General features: G+C 44.8%; 1 protein-coding gene across 3 annotated transcripts in view; it reads left to right on the forward strand.

The window, feature by feature from the left end:
* The window catches only part of NTRK3 (neurotrophic receptor tyrosine kinase 3), a 326,588-nt gene that overhangs the window by 132,584 nt on the left and 174,675 nt on the right, over positions 1 to 19,329 (forward strand). The gene's annotated exons all lie outside the window — the stretch shown is intronic.

Below are 19,329 nucleotides of genomic sequence, written 5' to 3' on the forward strand. Positions count from 1 at the left end.
GGATCATGGGGCTCGTGCCAAGAGAAACTGAATCATTGAGCACCGTCTGTTTTTCATGATTCGCCTTGTGTTTATCTGCAGCCTTGGAGCGTTGGTGGTGTGTAGCAGAGCCTACTGGGACAGGTTTATAACATAACAAAGTAGTTGCCAGTCTCCATCCTTGTTAATACAGGCATTGTACAGCCAAACACGTGGTCTTTGGTTAACACAACCCTTTTCAAAGGCTGCTGAGTGGCAGCTGATTTCCCAGCCATGCTGGGGCCTGCATTTGAGGAGCAGGCTGAAATGTTTGGGGGAATGGCTTGTGCTTGCCCAGAGTTCTGTTTGCTTTGCGAAGACATTTCCAGAGTAGGTCCAAATGGGACTGTGGCTGGTGTTTCCCCTGTGTGGCCTCTGGAGATGGAAGACAGGACCTTAATTAAACAGCAGAACTACTGTGACAACTTAGCAAATTTAGCTCATATGTCCATTGATGGGAGCAATCTGCTAGGGTGTACAGATTGGTGGTGGGGGAGCATGGGAATGGAAGTCATGATTTCTGCGAGTCATGATTCCCAACTCTTCCACTGACTCATTTTGTGACCTCACACAACTAACTGGCTTAACTATGCTTTCTGCTTGAGTTTCCCCATCTGTAAAGCGGAGATGAAGTTTACCAACTTCATACGGGGAAGGGGATATCTAAGAGTCACGGGAGGAATGGTTTGTATAGTGCTGTGGTATCTGCTGATGATAGTGCAAAATGTTATAGGTAAAAGAAAAGAAATATTCCCACACACATGAAAAACAGAGAGCAGAATGTGAATATCATGTGGGTAACTGACCTCTGTAGATGAATAGACAGATGTGTGCTTGCACACGTACTGAGGGGTTATGGCAACCATGAGTATGAATCTTGAATGACGTTTGAGTTCCTCAGAAGCCTGAGATGTGCTGTGGTAATATTCCCTTTTGGCATGTGCAGGATTTAGATAGCACAAGCTTTTATCAAGAAAAACCTGGTTTTCCTTTCATTAAGTTGCTGTGCTAAGTTGGAGTCCCTGTTATTCTGATAATAAATTGTAGATATAAGTGTTCCTCTGCAGACTTAATTTTTAGGGGTTTTGCTGGTAAGGCTGTTAGACAGACAGAATCTGCAGTGTTTACATGGGTTTAAAATTCAGAGAGATGTCTCATGTGGGACTTGATCCTGGTTCACTGATTATGTAGCCAATCACAGCCTTTATAGGCATCTTGGAAATGCAGGTTGTTGTTGGGTGCTGTGGACACCAAGTCCACGTGGAGTTAGTGTGAAAGTGACTGGCTCTGCTATTAGATGAGCAGCTGGATCTTGAGCCTCGAAGGCTCCTTATAAATCGGTAGCATTCTGTCGCCATGTTTAGACAAACATGCACATGTTCCTACTGAGGAAAAGTACCTGCTGCTGACACAAGGGCTCACATAGCTCTCTTGGTATCTTCTACAGCACCTTTATCATTGCCACTAGGGTAAATTTGTCTAATTTGCTCCCCTTAAAAACTCCACCTTCGTTCCTCCTTCTCCTCCCTCAACCAACTCTCTGGGGACCCCTTCCATGACTTCTCCCTCTACACCTTCTCCTTTGTGACCATATCCATTTGTACAGTTTAAACTCTCATCTCTTGGCTGATGACTCACTAATCTATGGGCCCTGTTTCCCTCTGCCCACTCCCGTGCTGCAGACGATCTCCTGATATATGGCCTTAGATGGCCCATCACCAGCATAGAGCTGCTTGGTTTTTCCATTTCCTCCTTTCTCTGTTGTCGTTGGCACAACACCATCCTAACCATCACTTAGGCTCACAATCCCTTTTACTCCTCCTTTACCTTCTTCCCACACAACAAGGCTGTTGCCGAATATTGCTGCTGCTTCCTCCTCATCGTTTTGCAAATGTGACCCTTCCATTCTGTTCCAGGGGCTAATGCCCTGGCTGCATTTTGCCTTGATGGCTGCAACCAGCAGATGACTGCATCTCTCCCTGCCAGTCTGCCTGAAATGCAGTGGCAAAAATGCTCTTCCTTCCCCATTGCTCAGATCCTACCATCCTCTATCTACCTTTGCACCCCTCCATTAGTGTCCCTTCAGCCACTGCATAAAGTTCAGTCTTCTCACTTAAACACCTTCAAGGCCTTGAATAATGGAGGTGTGATCTACATTACAGACTTATGGTGGTATAACTACATCATACCCCTGAGCAACGCAGAAAATCCACACCCCTGCGCGACACAGTTACACCGACCAAACTCTGGTGTAGACAGTGCTGCGTAAACGGGAGAGCTTCTTCTGTCGACATAGCTACCGCTTATCAGCGAGGTGGAGACACTCTCCCGTTGGCATAGGTACTGTGATTACTAAGCATTACAGACTCATCGGTGCTGCTGCACCACTGCAGTGCCATATGTGTAGATAAGCCCTTAGGCCCAGCTTCCAAGTTGGATTTTATCTTCTTTCATGTCCCCCGACCCTTCATTTTGCCAATGATGCCCCATTTATTTCAGTCTCCCATCTTTACCTTCTTCTGTGGTGCTTCCCACTTGTGGAATGAGTTTCCTAATAACAGAAAACCAGCAATACTGGGTCAGACCAATGGTCCATCTAGCCCAGTGTCTTGTCTTCTGACAGTGGCCAATGCCAGGAGCTTCACAGGAAATGAACAGAATAGGTAATCATCAAGTGATCCATCCCCTCTCACCCATTCCCAGCCCCTGGCAAACAGAGGCTAGGGACACCATTCCTGCCCATCCTGGCTAATATCCTTTGATGGACCAATCCTCCATGAATTTATCTAGTTCATTTTTGAACCCTGTTATAGTCTTGGCCTTCACAACATCCTCTGGCAAGGAGTTCCACAGGTTGACTGTGCGTTGTGTGACGTAGTACTTCCTTTTGTTTGTTTTAAACCTGCTGCCTATTAATTTCATTTGGTGACCCCTAATTCTGGTTCTAATCTAGTTTGCCAAGCCACTCTTCTTTCTTCATTCATATCTCTGAAGTCTCACCCCTGGACACTCACCTCTGGCAAAGATCTTTACTGTCACAGTGTCATGCGAGAGAAGAAGGAGAGTGTGATCAAAAATCAAAACAACCAAAAATCCTCTGAAAGCTTGCACTCTCCTCTGAGTCTCCCATTGTGATTTAGTTGCAGCTTTCTGGGGCAGGAACTAGGTCCTACAGAGCATCAAGCATATGGTTGGTGATTAAAAAATAGAATAATAATAATCAAAAGGCCTGATCTGGGGATGGAGCATCATTCCCTGATTCAGGTAGCAGTTTGTAACCAGCTGATGTATTGCCACTTGCTATTGAAATCCCAGCTTGGCAGGATTGTAGGAGCAGGTTTTTCCTGTTGTTTTTGTCCTGGCCGTAGAACGATGTGTACTCAAGTAACCCAGAATGCCTTGTGAGGGAGCTTGTAAGCTTGTCTCCTCCTCTCCCTTTACTGTGCTCTTCCCAGCAGGCTGAGAAGGGAGGTTAATGCCTAAGTGAATAAGGGGGGAGGTGGGGCACACCTGGGCCCGGGGAGTGAACCTTAGCAGGGTGTGCAGGCAGGTGGCTGTTTGCGTTCTGTGGAGGTGAGGCCAGAGAATGAGGGATCCCTATATCCCAATCCTGGGCTTTGTGCACATGGGCAGAAAGCACAGCAAAGGAGCAGAGCAATCTGAGAGGACCTGGTTAGGGATTTTCTAGGTAATAGGTATGGATTTGGGCCCTGTTTGCGAGCATCAGCGAGTGCCTCTGCTTCTCTTCTCTCTGTCTGTCCCAGAGACAGCCCAGAAAATAGGTGCCTCACCTTGCTCTCTAGCAACCCTCTCAGGTAGTTTGTAGAAGTGGCAGTGACATGCTGAAGAGCGAGCAGCATCCAGTCTGCCTCGCTGAAGAGGTCACCACAACAAAAAATGACGGGTTTCAGAGTAGCAGCCGTGTTAGTCTGAATCCGCAAAAAGAAAAGGAGGACTTGTGGCACCTTAGAGACTAACAAATTTATTTGGGCATAAGCTTTCGTGAGCTACAGCTCACTTCATCGGATGCATGTAGTGGAAAATACAGTGGGGAGATTTTATATTCACAGAGAACATGAAACAATGGGTGTTACCATACACATTGTAACAAGAGTGATCAGGTAGGGTGAGCTATTACCAGCAGGAGAGCGGGGTGGGGGGAACATTTTGTAGTGATAATCATGGTGGGCCATTTCCAGCAGTTGATAAGAACGTGTGACGAACACTGTGTGTGTGTGGGGAGGGGAATGTTTATTTATCCCCATGTTTATTTCCCAGATTATGACCCAGCTATTGATCTGTCCAGTAAAATGGTGCAAAATACTTGCTCTGCCAGTTGAATGGTAGCAGGGCTGGCTTCAGGGTGGCTTCACAGGCCCCTTGTGAGGTGGGTTATAATGCAGCATGTTCCCTGTTTATCGTCGTTCTGGAGAGCTTGTGGAGGTTGGCTGTGTGCCACCCTCATTGAGTTTCCTCGCTTGCTCCAGAGGAGGTGCCTCGTCAATATTGGATCATGGTTGCAATCCTGCCTTTCAGGCCTCCTTGCAGATTTGCCTCCATGCAACAGAGTGGAGAAAAATGTGGCTTGACAGGCTATCAGCGGCTGCCGGGCCGTGGAATGTGAAAACTTAGGGTTAGGGGAGATAAAATGAAAATGGAAAACAAAGTTCCCTTTGTGTACCTTAGGCTTAGCTGCAGAATAGAGAGACATTGGAGAAAGAACGGCCAGACAAAACATATACGTAAACAGAAAGTATCTAAGACACAGATGTAGTCTGCAATAATTGCTGGTGTCTCATCTCAGTTTTTGTACACAGACATGTGAATGAATTTTTAACCAAGGAAGGACAGTGATCTAGTGGTTAGAACAAGAACCTGGGAATCAGAGCCCCTGGTTTCTATTCCCAGGTGCGGGAGGGAGAGTGGTTAGAGCAGGCAGACTGGGGGTCAGATTTCCTGGGTTCTCTTCCTGTTCCCAGCTCTTCCAGTGATTCACTTAGTGACCTTGCACTAGTCTTTGCTTCCCTGTACCTCAATTTTCCTACCTGTAGACTAAGGATAGAATGCTTTAGACTTCACCTTACTAGCACCCTTCTTCCTGTAAGTCTATAAACACAAATCCTCCCTGTAAAGTGTAGTCAGAATACATATTAGGAAATGAAGTTTAATTTAATAAAGCTACAGGAAAGTCCTGGGGCTTACGAGATACTCGGACACATTGGTGGACATGGTCACATAAGTACTTAGGCAGGTAGACAACAAGACATGCACATTCCAGTGCTAACACTTGGCTTGCTGGTGCTCCTTTGTGTATATCAGGTATTGGCAACGTTTGGCACGTGGCCAGCACATCCCTCAGCCCGCGCTGTTTCCCGCTGTCCCCATTGGCCTGGAACGGCGAACCGCAGCCAGTGGGAGCTGCAATCAGCTGAACCTGTGGACACTGCAGATAAACAAACCATCCTGGCCCACCAGGGGCTTTCTCTGGAGGGCCCTGTGCCAAAGGTTGCCGATCCCTGGTGTACATGTTTTCTGTTTCAATTGTAAGCTCTTTGAGACAGGGATGTTGTGCTCATACTTGTTTGTATTATGTACTCTTGGTGCTCCAGAAATAATAAACAATAATTCATGCTTGTAAGAGAGCTACAGTATTTTTGGATGAAAGAGAATAGAGCAGAGCGGAAACAAATGTACTTATTTATTGTGTGTGTTACCATAGCACCTAACAGCCCTATTCATAGACCAGGGCCCCATTGTTCTAGATGCTATACAAACGCAGAACAAAATGACTTGTCTTGCGTAGCTGAACTTGTTTTCTGGGCTCAACTACAAACTAGTTTTTGATCCCAAAATCAGGTTCACCATGCAGGACAAGGGTGGGGCGTGACTGACAGCCCAAATGTAGCATCATCTGAAATCCCATTGCCTTTTTTCATTTTCTGAATCAACCGAAACAGCAAAGGGGGGAAGGGAGTGGGAAAGGAAAGAGAGAGGCAAAATAATATTAAATAGAGGCTCTTCACCCTTTCGATAATGTTTCAAGAATCACATCACTCAGTTCATTTGGTATTCACTCCAATAGCCCTGCTCAGAGCACTGGTGCTGCTGATGTGCATGTGCATGTCAAAAGTACTTGCAGAGCTGTTCCATTGCAATTTAGCATTAGTTAAGAGATACTTAAAGTAAAGTGGTTGCCTATTTGATTATGATTGGGGGTTATTAACATTTTTCCATAAACAGATTGTAACTGTCCTCCGCGTCCATTGCAAAGCAATGCCAGGATTCTGATTTCAAGGGGACCAGTTCCTGCAAAGAGAGCTTGAATGCTGCTTTGTTTTTTATTTCCCTCCTTAACAGTGTAATTATTTCTGTAGCTTAAAGGGAAAAAATGTTTAAGTGAAATGACCTGCCTCTCCAATGAGACTTAATCCTAACCTCCATTGACTTGCCCATGTCTGTGTACAATTACATGGTGGTTTATTTTTTCTCTTGAAGCTGTACAGGAAGTAAAATAAATTTGCAATTAAGAGAAACCATAAAGTCAGTACTGATTGCCCCAAAGCAGTCGGTGTCCAGCACCCTTCTATTTTATCCTACCAGACTTGTTCATGTCGCAGGGATGATTCCCTCCCACTATCAAGGCCGTACAGGGTGGCTATGGGAGAGGAGCAGCCTCCATAGGAAACAGCAGCTGGCCACAGAAAGTTTTGTGAATATATCCATGGTGAACCATCAAGTAGATCAAAAGTTAGTAAAAGGTAACAGGCTTCTGCTGCTTTGTTTGGGCCCAGTCCTGTAATGTGGTGAGCACTTGACGTGAGGTGTGAGCTCCTTCGATTCCTGCTGACGCTGGTGGAAGCTGGAGGCACTCAGCACCCTGCAAGGTCAGGACCTTTTCTTGGTGTACTTTTATTTGTTTTACAAGCCCCTAGGTTTGCTTTCTGCGCTCAACATCACTTAGTTTGCCTGCCTTGAAACCTGGGAAATGGATTAAAGGACATGTGGTTTCACTGGGTCTTCCTTCTATAAGTACTTCTGTATCTTCTGCTAAAGTGCCATTTTATTTTTTTTCTGATTCCAACCTTGTGAACTCCGTGCTCCCAGTCTGTAGGCACCTCGCCTTCCATTAAAAATACAATCCATAACGACAGCAGCAATGGTCAAACAAAACTTTTCCAGGCATGTCTTGGTGAACGTCAAGAGAAAACACTGCAATGCTTACAAGGCATGTCTCTAGAGCAGGGATCGGCAACCTTTGGCCCGGGCCGCCAGGATAAGCCCCCTGGCGAGCCTGGCCATTTGTTACCTGGCTCATCTGCAGGTTCGGCCGATCTCAGCTCCCACTGGCCGCGGTTCGCTGTTTCAAACCAATGGGGGCTGCGGGAAGCGGTGGCCAGCACATCCCTTGGCCCGTGCTGCTTCCCGCAGACCCTTTGGCCTGGAATGGCAAACTGCGGCCAGTGGGAGTTTCAACCGGCCGAACCTGCAGACATGCCAGGTAAACAAACCAGCCGGCCTGCCAGGGGCTTACCCTGGTGGGCTGCGTGCCAAAGGTTGCCGATCCCTGCTCTAGAGGGATCCATTTATCTTCTTTTCACAGTATGGAAGTGCACCACTATCACCCAAGGCTGTGTTGTGCCAGCATTCCTGTTTCCTTTACTAAGGTTCTGATACCAGGTCCTGCACTTAAAGTGCAGACCTAATATGGAAGGTACTGTTCTTCTAGTCCAGCCACTAAAAGTTTAGGCTGCATTTACTTCTATTGTCTTGCTACACCAGGTAGCAGCAGACTTTTTGCCTATCCTAACTAAGAGCAACCAGATTCCTTGTCACCAGGCTATAAATAAAGGTGTCAGAGTAAATTCTGCCTAAGCTTGGCAGCTCTGTGCCAGAAGATCTCTGTGTGTCTTCCCTGAAAGACTTTGGAAGGCAATAGAGATGCATGCCATTTACTCCTATGAACAGCTTGGAGAAATGCTTAGTAGAAGATTTGCAGCTGCTTAGATCTAAAAGTAACATACTTCTACCTGAAGCTTTAAGAGACTGCTTAAAAGAAGTGTTTGCAAATGCACTTATCAAACATCTACCAAGCATCAACTTCAATTTCTTAGCCAAAAAATGAATGTTACTTGATAGCAATGGTAAGAACTGCTTAAGGAATTCAAATAAATAGTTTAATTTGACTTGAGATACCTCTGCTTCCTTTAAATTTCTTTAACCTTTCATCATACCTCAGACCTTCCAGTTCTCCTTACATCTTTGTTGCTTTTCTGTGCATTCATTCTTTCTAATTATCTATTGGGTACTCTGAATCCTGCCATCTCCAGAATGCACCAGTCACATTAATGGAACAATGATGGAAAGAGCCCAACAACAGACTTTGGCTGTTCCATGAATGGTTCACAAATCACACTAGTGGCACCCAGAATTGTTTGCAGCTAAATTGAGATGCAAATACCAAATTGGTCTGGTGGAAGTAAACAGCTGGATTATAAAAAGCAAACTCCCAAATCCAAGTGCTTTGCATGTTGCTGCTTTGCCTGGCAGAACATTAATAAGCAGGAACAGATTGGAGCATCAGGGTTTCCAGGACATTGGGTTATTGAGGAATGGTAGGAGGCTGGTGATCTGGCTGGACATGCTAGCGCACTAGGCTTGTAACTTCAGGTACATTGGGGTCACAACCTTGGATACAGTTCCTGGGAGAGAGGATTAGGATTAATTACATAGTCTCTCTCATGCTGGAGGGGCTGAGTAGACTTCCTTCATCCACTGCAGATTTGGAAATAGATGAGTCATACTGGTTTGTGGTCCTGCTTTCCTCTCTGCAGGCATCTCAGTTCCACAGCAGTGACATCTCACACTGCTGAGCTTCTGTCCTCCGAGCAGCCTTCCCCTTGGGCCAGGAGGAGAAGGGAAACATTTGTCCACAAGGTATCTCCTCTGAAAGCAGCGTGGTTCCTGCTGGGTCACTTGTCCCTTTTTCCGTTCTAACCTGTGTTTGCCACTTGAAATGTTGTGTTTTCTTTCCATTTTAAAATGAATTAAAAAATGGTGGATTGACAGACCTGGAGACCTAAGACCTCTGTTTATCCACAGGACATGTACCATATGCACCAGTTTCCTTCATCTGACTTGGAGGGAACTGCTTCTGGGCCATGGAGGACTGAATTCTTCTCTCAACCATATGGCGTTGTCAGTACCCTCCTTTGAGGCTGACAAGAACTGGGCAAATCAGTGTCTGTTACGATGGTGTATTGGTGCTGGGGGCACTGCAGAGTAACACAGAGAGAAGCAGGGAGGCCTAGTCCTTGCTTTTCTTTCCTGTGTCACCTTTAATCAATACTTTACCTGTGATCTGTCTATACTACCTTTCCCTGTCTTTCTTTGAAAAAGGCTCCAGGGCACTAAATATGCTCCATGGAGTTTGTAGTTCATCTTCTCCTTCCTTGCTTGCTGTAGGATCCTCAAGATTTGCCTCCTGTTTAGCCAGTACTGCAATTGAGTAGCTCATGCCTAAACTGTGCAGGCCGGAGAGTGCAGCTCTTTACCTATGACACCTAAATGGAGATGTGATGAACACACACAAGTACAGTGTAAACACCCGGGGGAGGGAGAGGGAGTTCTTAAGGAAGATTTACAACAGTAATGGGATGATATTGTTCAGTTGTGAATTTAGGCTTAGTGTGATCTGAGAAATAACTTCTAAACCCTGGAATCTCTAAGGCTGTGGAATAGTCTCCAAGGGAAATGGTAGAAGTTCTGTTATTTGGGCCATTTAAAACTCTACCGGAGAGAACACTGGTGAGTATATTGTAGGAATCAGGGTGCATGGGATAATCTAATGGGCCTCTTCCATCTCTAATTTCTACTTTTCTGTGATGGAGTAACACCTCTGCCTGTGTTTTGGGAAGCACGGAGCATCTAGCAAGGGTACTGATGTTTAGCAGCTTTATTTATTTATTTAATTTATGTATTTATTTCTGAAAGTGGAAGCCATGTAGGACCCTCATTAACGTTCAGGCATTTCATTTCAATATGCAACTGTGCTATTAAAAATAAATGTCCTTCATGAAAAATGTCCGGCCTGGTACTTGAAGTCAGCTGCATTTGCAGCACCCAGCATGCTGTGGGAACAAACCAGGTTGTGATTCTAATGCCTGGTGTCCAAGGTGTTTCATGGTCCAGGTTCTAGGGTGGGGAACTGTCTCCAGTTGACATTCCAAGTTCTTGGGAAGGAACGGGGGGAAGGGCTTTCTTTCTCTGGTGGATGGTTGGGATCTGGATTGAATACCCTGCCTTGGCTTCAGAAGAGAGACCTGGAGCTCTAGGCAGGTATTGCTGATAGTCATTTCTAACTACTGTATACTGAAAATCAGTTTATTTTCCTTTCAGGCTAGCTGAATGGGGTGTGGGCACTTGTGGTAGTTGGGTTATATGCAGGCTTGAAGGGATTCAATTTTTCTCAGTAAATGTTGTTAAATGTTGATTTTTGCCATATGCACATAAATCAACAAAAAGTATTTCCATGGACAATAATTGAAATTTACAGATAAGCAGAGTAAGAAGAATGATGCTGCTTGAGAACTTATTAGCGTTTGATTTAAGGATATTTACTGTGTATATACTGTGTTGTTGACAGTTTGCGTTTTAATGGTTATAAAGCTTTAACTTTTTGTGTCTCAATGCCTCCTATCACTAAATAATTTACATCTGATCCCGCATAATTTCCCACAACTGTGAAAAATCTAAATTGATAAAAATAAAGCCTAACACTCATAATTTTGGACAATTGTGACAATTTGAATGGATTTAAAAAAATGCTTAAAAATATTCATTGATATTGGAAGCGGAATAAATGTGAAAAACTTTGGCTCAGCAGAGCACTCATAATTGCTAAAGACTAGTGCTACAGAAATGGAAATCCAAAAAGCAACCAGCAATTGAAGATTGCAGTCATCATAAACGTGGCCATCCATGGAAAGAATAGTATACTGTAACAGAAATACCCCAGAAAAAATTCTGAGGTACGAGGTGCTTTCCTGGAAGTATCTCAGAGATCTTATTAATGGATGAGCCTTCCCCATTCACCACCTCCTCTTCTCTGCCTATTTCTTTCCCTCCTCTTCTCTTTTCCCCCCTCCAGTTTGCTTCTGTTCTTTATTGTATTCTATTATTTTTTTCAATTTCTCTGTACATAAAATAAGGATAAGGCAGAATAGATTTAAAGTTAATTTGATTTTATAAACAAATTATTATAAACTGTAATACAGAGAATTGATTTATATTTTAACCATTCAGATGATATAGTCATTGTTTCAGGTATAGTTAAGGTTAGGTAACAAATGGTTAACACATTGTGAGACGTTTATGGATAGCTTGTTTTGTGTGTGTGTGTGAGAAAATGTAATAAAAAGTTAATAGGAAAAATAAACTGATATTATCTGTCAAAATTATATTAAAAAAATAAAAATCCAATTCTGCCAAGCCTAATTATATGCTGGTATAATTCAAGGAGTTGAGAGCACCATGTTAACCTCTTGTGGCCATAGGAAGATAGAGTACCAAGTTTAGCCATGAAAACTTGTGCAGGCCCAGAACCATAGGTCACCCTGTTTCAAAGGAAGGAATTCCCTCTTCCCACACTGGCTATATATTTCTAGTGGATTCCCTCTCTTTGTTCCAGTAATTCATAGCTTCAGTCTCTCACAGCACAAGGACAGCATGGAGTCACTGCCTCCTTCTCCTCTGTCCCTTATCTTTCATTGTTCTCTGGTCATAGAGGTTTCCTCCCTGAGGCTTCAAGGCTAGACCTCTCAGAGGCCCCTTCCTGAAATGTTTGGTACACATCACGGCTGTTCTTATGAGACCCAACGTTACATTCCCTAGTGACTGGAGAATGCACTGTGCCCCTCTGGACTCTCTTTGAGCTTGCTCTATCTTGTCAGTCTGCACAGTTGGGCCAGAAACAGGCTTCCCCAGGAGGTATCTGGTACATTTTGTTTCCAGCTGGTCCCGAGATATCTCAAAAAACAAAAAAAAAGAACAGCCTTTGCTTCCTTTGCTCCTCTCTAAAATGAAAGGTTAGACAGGGTGGGAGGAACGGAGAGACAGAGGAAGGTTGTGAGTTGGAGTGGGGGCAGTTACTTTTTCCTTAATCTAAATTTGGAGTTTCAGCCTCTTGAATGCAGAGAGAGTATGGCATAGGCTGAGATCCCTGTGCCTAGACAATCCTGGAGTGGGGTGGGGACGGGTGAGCTGATGGGAGACTCCTTAGCACAAGAGGGATCTGTCTTGACACAGTGCAGTGTCTGCCACTCACATAAAAGCCTGTAGCAGTGAGACAGCTGCTGGAATCGGGGTAAAGAAGCTGTCCCTTTTGTTGCTGACAGGACGATTTCATTTTGACATGGTAAAAGCTCTCGTGACTTCTGCAATTTTCCAGATGGATAACAAAAAACTAGAAGGAGGGGGCATCTCGGTGGCTTTCTGTGTATCTACCTATGGAGCTGCATCCATTGGCTCAGATCTGCTGACAGGACCTAGTAGTCATTACATGAAATGGTGCAGGCAAGGAGAGAGGCAGGTAAAACCACTGCCATCCTTGGGCTGAATGCGCTCCCCGTGATACAGGGCATGTGCATGCTGAGACATGAAACGCTGTCTCCAAACAGCCCTACTTCTGCCCACACAGGTTTAGGGACCCAGGAGTTCTGCTGCAGTTTGGAGAAGAGTTGTGCGTTTCAGCAGCATAGGCACTGCGGCACTGCCCTGCTTTGCAGGGGTGTGGCTGCTCTGACAGCCGTTTATGAACGGGGTAGCTTGACTGAGATGTGTGACTGGCAGAATCATCCCTGGTTTTCTCCACATAGCTACAGGGAGGCTGTTGTATTCTGTGGGGTGGGTGTGTCTCAAAGCTCGTAGGATCTTCCCTACTTTTTCTTCTACTCTCCCACCTCAGACATTATTGCCTCAAAGGGAACCTCCCAACGCCATGGAGAAATAGACCCAACTTCCTCCAGAGCCTGTTAACACCATTTCTCTAATCTGCCAGTTGGGGGCAGCAGAGAGTTATAGGAGGGGTAAATGGTGCCTGCACGCAGGATGAGCAGAGAACCAGCTGATGGCGGGGGCTCTGGAATTCTATTCTTAAACTTCTGGATCCTGCAGATCAGTGGATGGGGAACAGATACTAGGGTTAAATCTGTACGTTTGCCTCACTACATTACTGATAGGCCCCCTACCAATTCATGGTACGTTTTGGCCATTTTCATGGTCCTAAGATTTTGAAAAATGTAAATTTTGTGATTTTAGAGATTAATCTGAAATCTCACAATGTTGTAACAAAAGGGGGGTTGTGATGGGAGAGGGGGTTCGCACGGTTATCATAGGAGGGTTGCGATATTGCCACCCTTACTTCTGCGCTGCTGCTGGCAGCTGTGCTGCCTTCAGGGCTAGATGGTTGTCTGCCAGCCGGGAGCCCAGCGCTGAAGGTAGCATCACCACCGGCAGTAGCACAGAAGTAGGGATGGCATGGTATGGTATTGCCATCATTGCTTCAGTGCTGCTGCCTTCAGAGCTGGGCACTCAGCCAGCAGCCGCCGCTCTTTGACCGCCTGCTCTGAATGCAGCACAGAAGGAAGAGTGGCAATACTGTAACCCCCCTAGGAATAACCTTGCAACTCCCCCCCCCACAGTCCTCTTTTCAATCGGACCCCCAGTTTGAGAAACGCTGGCCTCCCCGTGAATCTGTATAGTATGGGGTAAAAGTACACAGGAAACCAGATTTCCTGGGGGATACCAGATTTCACAATCTGTGACACATTTTTCATGGCCATGAATTTGGTAAGGCCTTACTTATTGTCTCCTGAGAGATCCTCTTGTATTCCCCACACACATCAGTGAGTGCATGAGAAATAAGAGCTGCTCACCTTCCCTTATCACTCACAGTATCAGAGAAGCCAGTGAGAAATGACCCACTAGGACTTCCTGTTCCCCTCTCCTGGACTTGCAGGGTTGCTCCACAGGAGGCTTGCTACCTCCTGTGGATATAGCCACCAGGACTTAGTCCCACACATATGACTTATATTCCGTGTTGACTTTGTGACGTTAGCCCGCATACCGGCAGTGTGGCTCATGGTAAAGGAACAACAGCACACTTGCTCAGGAAGCCCTCAGAACTTGGCCTGCGCTCTCAGGAGTGGGAGGATGTGAAGGGTTGGATCACAGTGAAACCCCTTTGGACTGCCACTTGAGGTGCCGGGCACTACCTCTAAGCACGCTTTACCTGGCAGCTTGGGACTTCATTGCCCTGCCTGGTTTTGAGCCAGACATGCTAGCCTGCTACAACGCAGACCCAGTCTGAACAACATCCCCCCAAAACTGCAGGCTTAACTGAAAACAGATTAGAAGTGTTCCTGTCTCCAGCACTCAGGTACCCAACTCCCAATGGGGTCCAAACCCAAAATAAATCTGTTTTACCCTGTACAAAGCTTATAATGGGTCAACACATACATTGTTCACCCTTTATAACACTGATAGGAGAGGATATGCACAGCTGTTTGCCCTCCCCCCCATTATACATACTCTGGTTAATTAATAAGTAAAAAGTGATTTTATTAATACAAAAATTAGATTTCAGTGGTTCCAGTAATACAGAGAGAACAAAGTGAAATTACTGAGCAAAATAAAATAAAACACGCAAGTCTAAACCTAATACAGTAAGAAAACTGAAAACAGATTCAAATCTCACCCTCAGAGACGTTTCAATAAGCTTCTATCACAGACTGGAAACCTTCCCAGTCTGGGCACAATCCTTTCCCCTGGCACAGCCCTTGTTCTAGCTCAGCTGGTAGCTAGGGGATTTCTCATGCTTGCAGCCCCCTTTGTTCTATTCCACTCCCTTATATATCTTTTGCACAAGGCGGGAATCCTTTGTCCCTCTCTGTGTTCCCACCCCTCCTTCTAAATGGAAAAGCACCAGGTTAAAGATGGATTCCAGTGCAGGTAACATGATCACATGGCACTGTAAGACTCCAAGCCCTCATTCCTCCCAGCCTGACTTACAGGAAGGCTTGCAAGCAAACAGAGCCATCCACAGTCAATTGTCCTGGTTGATGGGCGCCATCAAGATTCCAAACGACCATTAATGGCCCACACTTTGCATAACTACAATAGGACCTCAGAGTTATATTTCATATTTCTAGTTTCAGAAACAAGAGTGATATATTTATACAAATAGGATGACCATACTCAGTAGATTATAAGCTTTGTAATGATACCTTACAAGAGACCTTTTGCACGAAGCATATTCCATTTATACTATATTCACACTCATTAGCATATTTTCATAAAATCATATAGAGTGCAATGTCACAGAGGAGATCTATCTCATTCTGTTATGTTGCTAGGAGGGGCCATGCAGTGTGGTGGGGATGAGGCAGAGCACCTTCTGTCATTCTGCATTCTCTCTCTTTAAAACAGCCTCCCTCTCCCGCCGTCCTTGCCAGACAACATGCTTGGACTTCATCAGCAAGCCCCCAGCATGGCCCAGCAGCCGCTTAACTTCTGAATAATGGAGTCAGGGAGATGTTGGGGTTTTGTGTCCTAAATGGCCATGTAAGACTTGGCCTTCTAGAGCAGACCAATAGCCCATCTAGTCCTGTCTCCAGCCCTGCCAGACCAATAGCCCCTCTTGTTCAATACCCTATTTTAATCTATACTGGATCAGACCAATGGTTCATTTCGTCTCATGTCATGTCTCCGGTTGTGTCAGGTCAGTCCCGTTGCTGCATCTGTCTCTTGTATTATCTCCTGATCTACCAGATCATATCAGCCACCTGTCCTACTCCTTTAGGCTGCCTCTTGCCCACAGCAGATGGCAATGGCAGCCCCTCTGACAGTGGCTGGAGCTGGAGTCCGCCCCAGAGGGTGTAAAGCCCCCAGCATACAGTGCGTCTACTATACTGTTTGAGGGGGCAACTCAAAGCCATAGAGACAGAAGGGACGGTGGGAGGGACAGGAGAGAAACTCCTCCCTCACCATTGCCACAGCAGTTGTGTCTCTTTTTTTCTCTCTCCCCTCTGGTTTTCTCCACTGTCCCTCATCCTTCCCTTTCACTTCTTACCTCCCCCACCCCAGTAATATTAATCTCCTGCCTTTGGCCCGTGCCCATGCCGTGTTGTACATCTGAACACGCTGTAGCGACACGGCTGCTGGGACACCTGTGGTATTTAACGATCAGGCTTGTGCGCCTCTCATTAGGGGGCCCCCTTGTCAGCTCTCTGCCACCTGTTCTGTCTCGTGGTATAGCACTGCTTATTTAACAGAGAGATTAAGCATGACATGATGACTCCCAGCGGAGGAGCCAGGGAAACTGTTGCCATCTATAAATTGGAATCTTTTTATTTATTTATTTAATTGTCATCAAGGACTTGTGAGCTGTTTTTTGGAAATGGTGGTGACAGTTAACCCTTTCTTGCCCACGTGCCATGAAGAGAAGCCTGTCTGGGTGTGGCTGCGGGGAGGGAGAGAAGGACCTTTTGACTTATGAAGTCTAGGGAGAAAGCAAGAGCGAGGATGTACTGACTGTGGTGCTCAGTTCTATGACACTGTTTTTTTCTCAGAGGGAGGAAGGTTTTCTGGGAGCAGTCTCCTCCTGTTTAATTTCCCCAGGTGTTCTCCTTCCCTTCCATCAAGGAGCCCCGCCTTGTGCCAGCATGGCTGGGCTGAGGAAAATCAAGCTTCCCTATTGGTTCCCAGCCTCTCATCAGGCTATCTTAGTGCAATAATCGGAAGATGCAGGATAAGAAAGGAGCTTGCATAGGATCTCTTGAGCTATCGCAGTGACATGATACGTCAGTCCCTGAGCCCAAACAGCTGCCTTCAGATCAGGTTTGTCTTAAGCTGGTGGGGACTTGGTGCTGGAAATGGAACCCACTCTTTGATATTGGGCTGCTAGTGTCTTTGCCTAATTTCAAGTGGGTGATTATATTCTATAGTCTACCTCCCCAAAGTCCACCGGCATTGTCACTTAGATGAGCTATTCTTCACTCCCTGCCTTAAATGGATGTGCAGTGTTTTGGGGGCACTGTTAAATGGCTGTTGTGCTCTGCCCTAGAAGTGGGTACATTTCAATGCTAAGCAAAGTGATAGCTGTATGAATACCATCTGGAATGTGCTTTGGGATGAATTTCCCATGAGGAGGTACTTATGCTAGAGTGTTTTCTATACAAATAACTCAAGGATTTCTGTTGCCCTCACAGGTGCTCCAGTAACATATACATTGATTTCTTTTTAAAATATATAATTAATTTGGGTATAATAGCAAGTGTGGAATTATTTATTAAGCTATGTTTTTTAATCAAGGAGAAAAGAAATTAAAAATAGAGAGAAAACATAACTTAAGGCAGCAAAGCCCTGGGATCAATTTATGGTCTCCTTAATTAATCTCTCTCCTTGTTATTTATTGCATTTTGTAAAGAGAGAGAATTCACATGCCTGTTGGAATGGCAGAATTATGGTGCAACAAAGCTGAGCAGCTGGTAAGGGCATAGCCCCAGCCTGGCAAGGATGCAGAGGGGGTATATTATATTGGCAGCTCACTAGACTGGACGTTTTAAAGTGTAATAATGGATGTTAGAGGGAGGGTGTGTGACATGAAGTGTGCATGTTTCTCATTCTGGTGCTGTCAATGGTGCCCCTCCAAAATTGCACTAGGGCCAGATTTTCAAAAAAGAGAAAAGTGTGCAATTGTACACTTAATTTGCTCATGCAAAGACTCTGTTCATGCAAATTGTGTAGTTGTATGCAGAACCTCTACCCTTAAAATCACTCCCACACTGAAGAAAATCCTCTCTACTAGTACACAGGAAACTAGACTTGGGGAAGACCTATTTGTTCATCTGGTCTCTTCCCCTGTCAGCGCAGGCCTCTGTCTGACTGGATGATCTCTATAGCCTTGTGTCGTCAGCAGTGGAGATCCCATCTCTTCCCATGGGAGACTATTCCAAGTCTAATGGCACTCATTGTTAGAAGGAGACCCTACATTTAACTTTGTTCAGCATCATTCCATCACTCCCAGTTACACCCCTTTGAGCCATCCTCAACAATTCCTCTCTCCTCTTCATCCTTGTAGATGATTCTTTCTCTCTCCCTTAATCATCATTAAGGGGAAGCAATCCATATTTGGTTTTTTAACTCCCCTCGTAAGTCAGTCCCTCCAGCCTCATCATCATTTTCTCTTCTCTGAATTTCCTCAAATGTGTTGACGCTTTCCTGGCTTTTTGCCCAGAACTGTTTGCAGTATACTAGGTGTGGTCTCATTTGAGCTCTAGGGAGATGGACTATTTCTGCTCTGTGTTGCAATGTTGCTGCATATGTAGGCCAGAATTTCTGGTGAGGTTCCCCCCTCCCCCATCATATTGCATTATAGCTGATAAGCCTTTTACTGCCCATCGTCACCACAAGCCTTTTTTGGCATTAACTACTTTCCAGGTTTCTGCCTTCCACTAAATTGTTTGATGTGATTTTCTCCAAAATGTATTGGCTTGCATTTTTTCTAGGTTTGGGTCTTGTTTTGTTTCCTTCCGTGTTTTCTAAGTCTCCTCGGTGCTTTTTGTATGACTTCCCCATCCTCAGTGACCTCCTGATTTTATTATTGTTGGAGCATAGAAATGAACAGACTGGATCTGAAATAGTCCACTATCCTTCTCCTATTAGTGGCCAGTATCAGATGCTTCAGAGAAAGGTAATGGTTCCCGTAAACATGCAAGTATCAGCTTTATAGTTAATGTGGTGTCTAATCCTTTCGAAATAGTTAAATAAATAAATAAAACCAAACTTAACACCAATCCTGTTGCAGACAGCTTCCCCCAACTCTAAACTTCACTATTTTATTGCCCTTTGTTTACACTCCATCATCCTGTTTTGAATTCATATGCATACTTCATTTTTTTTTAATGCGAGTGGTGTGTTTTTGTGGACTACCTAGAATGGCACTGGCAGATAAGAGCTATATAAATAAAATGTATTATTATTATTAATGCTGTTATATGCCAGTGCTCATAACCAAGCCAATTAGAAATAATTTTTCAAGTAAGATTTTGTGAAGCACTGTATCAAATGCTTTACTAAGTCCAGATATATTGCAGCTACTGCATTCCCTTCATCTGCTCTTTTGTAATTCAATCAACAACAAAAAAGAGGTGATCAAATTAGTCTGGCATGATTTGTGGTTTATACATCCTCAGCTTATTTGCTCTTGGTTCCATTATCCTGTAGGCACTTAAAGAATTTTGTCTCTTAATATTT

This window comes from Dermochelys coriacea, chromosome 10 (genome assembly GCF_009764565.3).
Source record: "Dermochelys coriacea isolate rDerCor1 chromosome 10, rDerCor1.pri.v4, whole genome shotgun sequence".
Taxonomy (NCBI): domain Eukaryota; kingdom Metazoa; phylum Chordata; order Testudines; family Dermochelyidae; genus Dermochelys; species Dermochelys coriacea.